This window comes from Primulina eburnea, chromosome 12, assembly GCF_022965805.1.
Source record: "Primulina eburnea isolate SZY01 chromosome 12, ASM2296580v1, whole genome shotgun sequence".
In the NCBI taxonomy this organism is placed as follows: domain Eukaryota; kingdom Viridiplantae; phylum Streptophyta; class Magnoliopsida; order Lamiales; family Gesneriaceae; genus Primulina; species Primulina eburnea.
Genome location: NC_133112.1, coordinates 8,729,231 through 8,739,728, shown reverse-complemented (window position 1 = coordinate 8,739,728; position 10,498 = coordinate 8,729,231).

The following is a 10,498-nucleotide window of genomic DNA, read 5'->3' as shown; positions in this document are numbered from 1 at the left end:
TTTTTATTATTTAATATGTTAAAAATGGGTATTTTAAATGTTTATGGACTTTTATATGTTAAAATGTTGATTTTAAATGTTTATGAATTTTTATGATGATAATATGATTATTTTAAATGTTTATAGATTTTTAATATGTTAAAATGTGTATTTAAATGTTTATGGATTTTAATATGTTAAAATGTGTATTTTAAATGTTTATGGATTTTAATATGTTAAAATGTTTAATGGTTATAGTTTAATATGTCAAAATGTTATTTTAAATATTTATGATTTAATATGCTAAAATGTTGGGTTTTAAATGTTTATGGATTTTTACGATGAAACGATAACGTTAAAAGATATGTTGCATGTTTGGTTTAAAAGAAAAATATTATATGCATGTTTAATTTTTATTAAGTGATGAGAATACGAAACGTTAAAGGAAGTGAAGTAATTGAGACAAATTCGATGATATGTTGGAGATATCGTGAGGGTGAAGGTCTCAGTGGGAGCCTGACGATCATATTTCTATTGATACAAATACAATGATATGTTGGAGATATCATGAGGGAGAAGGCCCCAAAGGGAGCCCGACGATCGTATTTCCATTGACACGATATGATATGTTAATACGTAAGGCCAAGGCTCATCGCTGATGTCCCCGCCGCCCAGTAATGTGGTTACATGTAGATGGATCCATCGCCCAATACGTAGACGAATATGAAAGTCACAATTATGGATCTGAATTCAACGAAAAGAATATGAATATGGATATGGATATGGAAACAAATACGAATATTAACATGAAAACGTTGATATGGATATGGATACGAATATGAATATGAATACGATGAATATGAATATGTTTATGGTGATATGAAAATGTATTGAAAATGTTTATGAGAGTGTTTATGAAAAGTTTATGAAATGTTACGAAATGTTTATGAAATTGTTTATGAAAATTTTGTGGAAATGTTTTTGTTTTAAGTTTATGCATCATTATGAAAATGTTTCTGTTTTAAGTTTATGCGTCTTCATGAAAACGATATTTTAAGTACAAGTATTTTCACTGTTATATGTGATCTGTATATGTAGTACTTGTTATCAAGATTATGGTGTGTTGAGTCTTTAGACTCACTAGATGTGATTGATGCATGTGATTATGATAATAATATTATTGGAGGTCTTGATGGTTGACTTTGTTGGACTGAAGGTGCACATAACCCGAGGACCAACGCTAGTTTTCCGCACTAGTTTATGATTTTAAGTTATGTTAAAGATATTTTTATGACTGTGATTATGTTTGAGTGGTTTTTGAGAGGTTATAGTATGGACTATACTTTTCAAATAATATTTTTAGGTTCGGTAAAATGTCTGACGATTTTACGATTTGAACTATGTCCTTTGAGTTTCAAATGTTAGTTGGTTGTTTTATTTTAAAAATTGTACAAGGTATTTTTAAAGTATTTATATATATGTATATTTTGAATTATGGAGATTAAGGAGAAAAAAAATTCTAGTATGTTTTAAGAAAATGAGTAGTGGACGTTTCACAACAAATATGAGAAATTATAACATCAAAGTTTCATTAAATTTGTTCTTACAAATTCTATATGATTCTTGAATTTGAATTGTGGTATGCCTTTAGTCAAAGGATCTGCAAGACTGCAACCATCAATCCAGTGCTAATATGCTTGATAAATAACTTCTTATATTTAACATGTTCTCATATGACTAAATACTTAATGTTGATGTGCTTGTTTCAACTACTACTTTTGTTATTTTTAGACATAAAAATACTAGCTGAATTATCACAATATATTTTCAATGGTCTAGATATAGAATCCATAATTATAAACTTCAAAATAAAACTCTTCAACAAAACACTGTGTGAGATTGCCTCAAAACAATATACTAACTCAGCTTCCATACTCCATAGTGTGCTTTGCACTCCTACGAGATACAACTCCACCACCTAGCAAAAAAAAATATATCTCGAAATGGATTTTCGTGAATCATTTCAACCAGTGTAGTTTGAAACAGAGTAGCCAATTGCTTCAAAATTCTCAGTTCGTCTGAACATATGTATATAATATTCAGTCCCTTGAAGGAACGTCATCATTTTCTTTGCAACTTTCCAGTGGTCTAAACCTTGATTCCTCTAATATCTTCCCAACATCTCAACAATAAATGCAATGTCAGGTCTAGTGTAAACTTATTCATACATCAAACTTGCGATAGCAGAAGCATAAGTAATGATTTTCATTTGTTCCAGTTCTAGATCATTCTTTGGACATTGGCTTAAATTGAACTTGTCTCCTTTCACAATTGGAGCTATACTTGGTGAACAATCTTTCATCCGATATTTATCCAAAACTTTATGTATATAGGTTTCTTGAGACAGACCTAGAATATCTCAAATTCGGTATCTATGTATCTTAATGTGAATGACATAAGATGCATCAAACATATCAAAGTTTTTAAAGAGAAAGTGTTTCACCTCATATAACAAACCATTGTCATTGTTTGCAAGTAATATATATCCACATATAGAATATAGAAACAAATCTTACTCTCATTGACCTTTTGGTATATGCATCGATCCATGATATTCTCTACAAATCCTAATGAAGAGATAACATCATGAAATTTCAAGTACCATTTGACAAGAAGCTTGTTTCAATCCATATATAGATTTCTTAAGTTTACATACCAAATGCTCGCCATTACTATAGAATAATACTTCAAGTTGTTTCATATAAATCTCTTCCTCTAATTCTCCATTGAGAAAATCCGTTTTCACATCCATTTGTTGTAAATCTAAGCCAAAATGTACAACTAATGATAGAATGATACGGAGATAATCTTTCTTAGATACACGAGAAAAAGTCTCTTTGTAGTCGATTCCTTCATGTTGAGTGTCCTTTACATACGAGTTTTGCTTTATATCTTTCAATATTGTCTAATGAGTCTTCTTTTTTTTGAAAACTCATTTACATCCAATGTTTTTACACTATCAGGCAATTGAACAAATCCCGAACTCCATTAAATGCCATAGAATTAATTTCTTATTTCATAGCATTAAATCATAGTTTTGACCTATTATAACTCATGGCTTGTAAAAACGTTTCAGGATCATTCGACGCTAATGTTAAAATCTGATTCTCGTAAAAACAAAACATAATCATTAGATATATCTTATCTTCTTATTCTAGAAGATCTCCTTAAGTTTTTTGGTTGATCAACATTTTTTGTTGTTCTTCATTAACAACTTGATCTACTGGATTTTCATCAGCGATTTGTAGAATGTCAGTAACTAGTTGTCTGACACTTGTTTGACCTTGAGGCGTGTGAATAACGAACAATCTATCATTTGAATAAGAGTGTTGTATATTAATGCAATATTTCTCAAAAACTATGTCATTGGAATGATCACTCTCACTAGTTAAGTCATTCTCAAGAAATTTTGTATTTATTGATTCCACAATTCTAGTATTATGAGATGGGCAATAGAATCTGGTGGATGGTTCTAACACCTATAAAGATGCTTCAAACACAATATTCTCAATGAGCTTCAATAGCTCGTGATCTAAAAATGTAAATACAGATGAATTATATTGAGTTTGATTTTATACCAAACGGAAAATGCTCAAAATAATCCTTCGTTAAGAAAACTGATTAATTTGAAAGCCTTTTAACTTGTGTAAACTGAATAACTGAAATAAAGAGAATCAGTTCTTGCATATATAAGTTGAGTTATGGTGAGAACTGAATTGATGATAGCTCGAACTGATCAAATCGATTGGAAAACAATAGTTAAACAGTTAAGTACATAAGATATGTTTGTCAATGTTCGGAGACTTCAACTGCTCCTACGTCACCCTTTCTACAACCTCAGACAGGATGTACTAGAAGATTTTGATTTATACAATACCTTGTACAAACCACTCAGTTTCGGACTTACACTACTGTCTAACTGAACTCCTAGTCTAGACTGAAGGCAGCACCTTCCAGCCAACACTTGTTTAACTTCTATGTTTTAAAGACTACATACACAAGTTTAACGTCTTTGTGCAAGATTCACTCAGTTATTCAACAAGCTCAATTGTCTGTATATAGTGCATAAAACACAATTTGAAGAAAACTAAACAAATTTATGATCATTACAATTAAATATTCTTTAATAATTAAATCCTATCATCTTTTGCTCAATCTCTTCCCTCTCCATCCTAATCAATTATTTCAAAATCATTTGTTCCTTCACGGGTAAGAGAAAGGGCTATGATTTTTGTGTGTCTTTACTTGATTGTGTATGTAAACATATATTCATATCTAAATTAATAAATTAACTAAACAAATAAAACCCTCATCCAACGGGCCAACCCGCCCTGCGTCTGGTCAGCCTGTCCCAACCCGCAACCCAAGCTTGCTCAACCTGTTTGGCCTACCTCCAAATGGGTTGATATTTCATCAACACAGCTTGCCTATTTTATATCGCGGGATGGGCTATGCCATTTTGATAGCTCTATTTAGAAGTGATATTACTGGTGGTAGTAGATTATGCTTTGTTTGGAACAATTTGTCCACCGTATTTGGTGATATTAATTGTAAATATCATATGAATGAATAAACAAACCAACGAGGATAGAACCATTTTCGTAGTAGGATCTGAAAATCATAATATAATGTACATTTCTTGTAAACCATCTAATTTTAGTCTAGTATCTAAAATAAAAGCACATAAAAATATTTCAGGAATTTGTAATTTTTTTTTTCTATTTTGCTTTCATGATATAAGTACATTGAACTAAAATATCATCATTAGATTTAATATCTGAACTAAAAATACATGCAATATTGCAATAATATGTTAAAAATAAATGAGAAGTGAAATAATAAACACTGAATAATTGGTCACTAGCATCATTAACTACTTTTAAGGTTTGACAAATATTAGTGTATTTATTTCATTGATTCGAAAACAAATAAATATCACGAGCTTGAACACGTTGATGAAAAATACATAATACATATTTATATTCAAAAGACGATAATAACAAGTTATATATTGAATTCCAACGAGTAGAAACATCTCGTGCCAACCATTTAGGTTTAAAAAATTTTCCTCATTGTTTCATAACTTAGGGATGTATTCATTTATAATGAATTACGATCTTAATTGGTTTAATATGTGATTTTAAATTTTATTCCATCTTGAATGCACAAATTTAAAACATTACATGTGCACTTAATATGAAAAATTTATCAACTAGTGATGATTTACATATTTTAATAATTTCATTAATGCTAGAAGTATTTGCACTAGCATTATCAAAAGAAATTGAAAAAACTTGTGAAGTTGAACCTAACTATTCTAAAATAACTAATATAAGTTAAGAGATATTTTGTGTCATGTGTGATTCGTTAAAACATCTATATTCAAGCAGTTGTTTTTTGAATTTTCCAAAAACTATGAATGTGAGATCCCATTTCCCCAAAGCCCAAACAAATTCCCCAAGCCCGACCCAGTTTTATTAATTATATGAATGTGAGAGCCTATTTCTCCAAAGCCCAAACAAATTTCCCAAGCCCAACCTAATTTTATTAATTAAGTAAAACAAGGAATAATAATCATCATCTTCACCATTTCTCTCTTCCGTAACCATATTCAACAATTTTCGTCCGCCTTTGACCGCCCGTATCTCCACCGTTGGTCACCGATTTTCAAAAGTAAGCATAGATTCGGAAAGCTCTCGTCAAGAGCTAGCTAGCTATACCAAAATTTTGCAGAAAACTCGCGACACTCAGAAACCCGTCGGAGAACCGCCGCCTGTTTTCGCCAGAAAATTGGGAAGAGACATTGGGTTATGTTGTTTGAGCTTGAATTCGAAGTTTTGAGAAATTTTCAAAATTTAATATGTATATTTTAGAATTTAGAGTTTTGAATTTTGGGTATTTTGAATGATTTGAATTTCAACAATTAATATATATTGTATTATTGATTGTAAGTGAATCATTGAGCTGATGATTGGAGGTATTGAACTAATTTTTGGAATTTAATTCAAAAATTCAGATTTAATTATTTGGGAATGTATGATTTTTGAATTGTTAAATCGTACTGAGATGTGTTTATAGCATTAAAAATAGAAAATGATAATTTTTTTGAATTCTTAGTAAATATCGAAAATTTTCAGATTCGATATGATCGAATTTTCGAAATTTCATGTTGTCAAGTATTGAGAGATATAAGTTAAATAAATCGCTTGCGATGAATTTTAGAAATTGTAAAGCCTAAATTAAGGATTTTAGAATTTTAGGCTAAATTTTCAAATATTGAAAAAATAAATAGAACTTGATATGAAATGCATTATTTGCCACATGATCAGAGTCTTTGAGAAATTCTTTGGATATTTCAGTGGTAAATTAAGTATCAATTGAGGTACGCATGAACTGTTTCGTTATGACGTCTATAATGATGTGGAATGACATCAAGTATTTTGGTAGTGAATTGTTGCGTGACTTATGTGCTTCTGTGACAAACGTGATTGCATTCACGTATTTATTTGAGTTGATACTATTATTGTATAACATTTCGAGCATTTACTCCGTTGATTGCTATTATTATTGATCTGTTGAACTGTTGAGTCATCTATTGAACGAGTGATAGGATTAGATCATTCTTGACATTTAATCAATGGAGCGAGTAATAGGATTAGCACACTCCTAATGACTGCACGAGGACTGACCGGTCACTACCGGACCCTCGATGCTACGTGCATGGATGAACGACGGCTTGATGTTTCGTTGCTACATTCCTAGCACTGGTGGCCACTGTTTCTGTTGCTGATGCATTTCATTTGGACTTCGTTTTGGTATCCGTTATTCCGTTGTTACCGACACGCATTGAATTGCATTTTACTTGGCGGCTGTAGGTTTGTAAATTGATTTTATAACTTTATTTCGAATATAAAAATAAATGTTGTTGGTATTGTTTGGAAATTTTTGGGATGTCCTACTTACGAGGAGGTCATGCCGAAATTTCTATTAGCCCAAAAAGAAAATTTTTAATCGTTTTCGCTATTTACATTAATGAATCCTGTTTGTTTGGTCATTAAAAGTGGGTCAGGTGCGAAGGCCCCACAATGAATCTAATAACACGTAATATCCATAATATAAAAATTTTGCTAAAGATCGCTCAAAATATACGAACGCAAAAAAACTTTATTATTTAAACAAGCAAATTCTATAATTAATTTTTTTGGTTCAACAACTAATTTTTTAAGTGTGCGTTTGAGTGTATTTTCGTGGGATACGTCTAATAGAAAGATTTTAACTTGTTGAAAGCCAATTTTCAGAAGATAATTTATCACTAAAATAAAAAGAAAGTTGTTCAATCACACAATATTTTTCGTTTCTCTAAATTTAGATTCAAAAAATTTAAAAGGTTGATAATTTTTACCCGTTTGAGACGAGAATACCGGAATTTGAGTTTGAGAACGATCAATATCAATTTTCACCTAATATGTTTTTTCTCGACATGCTGAGTTAAAGTTCCATAACCATTGTCTTGTTGAAATTTTCAACTTTTAGAATAATATTTGCATTTGGCTTTCAAATCACCAGGGGGAATTGTCACATTTTCGAATATTTTGTGAATATATTAGATGTGTGGCGAGACACTGCTCGAGTTTAAGGCACCATTGGATTGCTCATATTTTCTTGACTTTGATGATGTTGTATTTGTTGAGCATCTTGTTCTTGTTCTTGATGATATTCCTAATTGGAAATTCAAGATCATAGCTGTCGAAATTGAATGAAAGAAAATCGTGATCCTCAAACTCGGGCATGATGCTCTTTCTTTTTCCCTTACCATCCCTACAACTTGGCTCGTCATTTGTACAAATATAAAATTGAAATAATTAGGAAAATAAATAAATGATTTACAATAAATAAATAATCGAGACTTGATATTCTGAGAATTGAGAGATAATTGTATGGAAAGAAATTGAAGGAGCGAGGGTATTTATAGAATAAAAATTTGGCCAAAAATAATTCAATGATCGACTGTTGCACAACGGCCACATCATCATCAACGACACCAAATCGTGGCCGTCCATTTCAAATTTAATAAAAATAAATGAAAATTATTAAATAGTCGACCCGATGGTTCGAACCCGCCAAGTCGGTCAACAAGCCCTTGATCTTGACTGTTGACCTCCAATGGCCATGTGAGCGGTTGATCATGGCCATACAATTTTTTAGAAAACAAAAATAACCGACCCGCTAGGTTGAACAGGTCCAACCTGATGGGTCGTACCTGCGGGTTTTTAACCCTAAAACTGTAATCGAACCCCCTTGGGTAAGTTACGGTCACGATTTTGGGTTAAACCCGTTGACCCAGTTAAACAGATCGTGACCACATGCCCTGTCTGTTTAGGGTATGAGTAAAACGTGAACCGTGGTCAGGTCTACTCATTGAGTATGTCTCAAAATACTTACATCAAGAGAGTAACAGAACGTTTCCCTCTGGGGAATGCTAAACCTGTTGTGATAATGGTGAGCATATATCAAAGTAACCCCGGTTCGGTCACTAGATGGTTGTGAAGAGGATACTTAGATATCTGAAGGGAACAACTTACCTAGCAATATGCTACTAGGTAGGTAGTCTGAAACTGGTCGGATATAGTGATATCGATGGTGCAACAGACAAAGATGATCGCAAATCCAATTCAGGATAGTTATTTTGCTAGGAGGCACTGTTATCACTTGGTCTAGCAAGAAGCTGCCTTGTATTGATTTGTCCACTGTGGAGGCCGAGTACAAAGCTTACACATATGCAGTTCAAGAAGACATCTGGTTAAGGAGATTTCTTCAGAGTCTGCGAGTGACGGCGCATAGGGACGATGCATTATCATTCATTGAGATAACACTGTAACGCTTGCATATATGAAGGATCCCAAATATCATGATAGGACGAAGAACATTGATACTAGATATCACTTCATTAGGGAGAGTGTTGCACATGGACAAATCGTTTTAAGACATATTTCTACAGTCAACATGGTTGATGATCCTTTTACTAAGCCTATGGCGAGAGATGTATTTATTAAGCATGTTAGTAGTATGAGACTTCGTAGAATTTGATTTTATTTATGATATGTTTAAATGATTTATCAATAATTATCATTGATTTTTTATTTTTCTGAAAAATTCTGCCTATTATTAAAGTAATGTGTTTATATGTGAATGCCATCTGACTTTGATTGGCTTACTTAGAAAAGCAATCACCTTGGCACTGAAATAGCTAGTGAGATGAGACTTTGAGATCTAGTGTGCATCATTTGTGTTGGTGCGAACGATCCCTCATCGTTAGGAACAACGTGGGAGGTAATAATAATTATAGTCGCCTTGGCATATTAGTTAGGATGAGATTTGTCATGATCGATTGTGAAGTATTTCCAAACTTCATATAAGTTTGTCTAAAAGCCGAATGTGCGAACTGGTAGAAGACGCAGGTCTCATAGCACAACGGTTAGGTATACTTAGTGGCGACTCCCAAAATTTGAGTGGGCAGCTCCATCATAATATGCATCATACATGCACACTGCATGTGCTCTTCTAAGACGACCAGACAAGCAGAATGACGACTTATCTACTTTGTCATTGAGTGAGCCCTCACATTATTTTTGTGCCCTTTGGAACTTTCACACTACTTAGTATGTATCTAATGGTCGTGGATGTTTCGACCTATTAGGGCATGTCTAGGAAAGGTATCAAGTCGAAAATATGGCTAACATGCATTCCAAATAAGTCGAAAACAAAATATTTGACATAGTCATGAGCACATATTTATATATAATCTCAAGAGAGTCGATCATGCTCCACTATTAAGGGATCAGAGGTTCTTGATTAGGTTTGGCTACGTAACTTGGGGTACAAGGTGAGTTTTTGAGTTGATGGTAGGAGTGACAAAATGCAACACGACACGACCCAACAATGAAAAAAACCAGGTTCGGGTTGGGGTTTTTCGGGTTCGTGTCTGGTTCGGGTTGGGTGGATTCAGGTGCCAGGTTAGACGGGTTTCGGGTTGACCCGAAAACTTTTTTTTTTTTTGAAAATATTACCTATATTTTTTTATGTTGTATGTTTGAACAAAATTTTTTGTATATTTATATGATTAATTTTCATCATTTAATATGTATTTTTTTTTTTACTTTTTAACAATTGTTTTTTTGATTTAGTAAATATATTTTTAATTTTCTACAATTAAACTTTCAAATTTAAATCGAAAATTTGGTTATTGTGTTTAAATTAAAATATTATTATAATTTCTTATTTTTTCGAATTTTTTCATTAATTTTTTTTAAAAATAAATAAAATTCGGGTTAGACGGGTTCATGTTTGGGTTGTAGGTTTTCGGGTTGCTTTGGATTCGGGTTGGAAAAAAAGTAAAAAAATTCGCGGGTTGACCCGAAACCCGACCCACCCGACCTGATTGACACCCCTAGTTGATGGC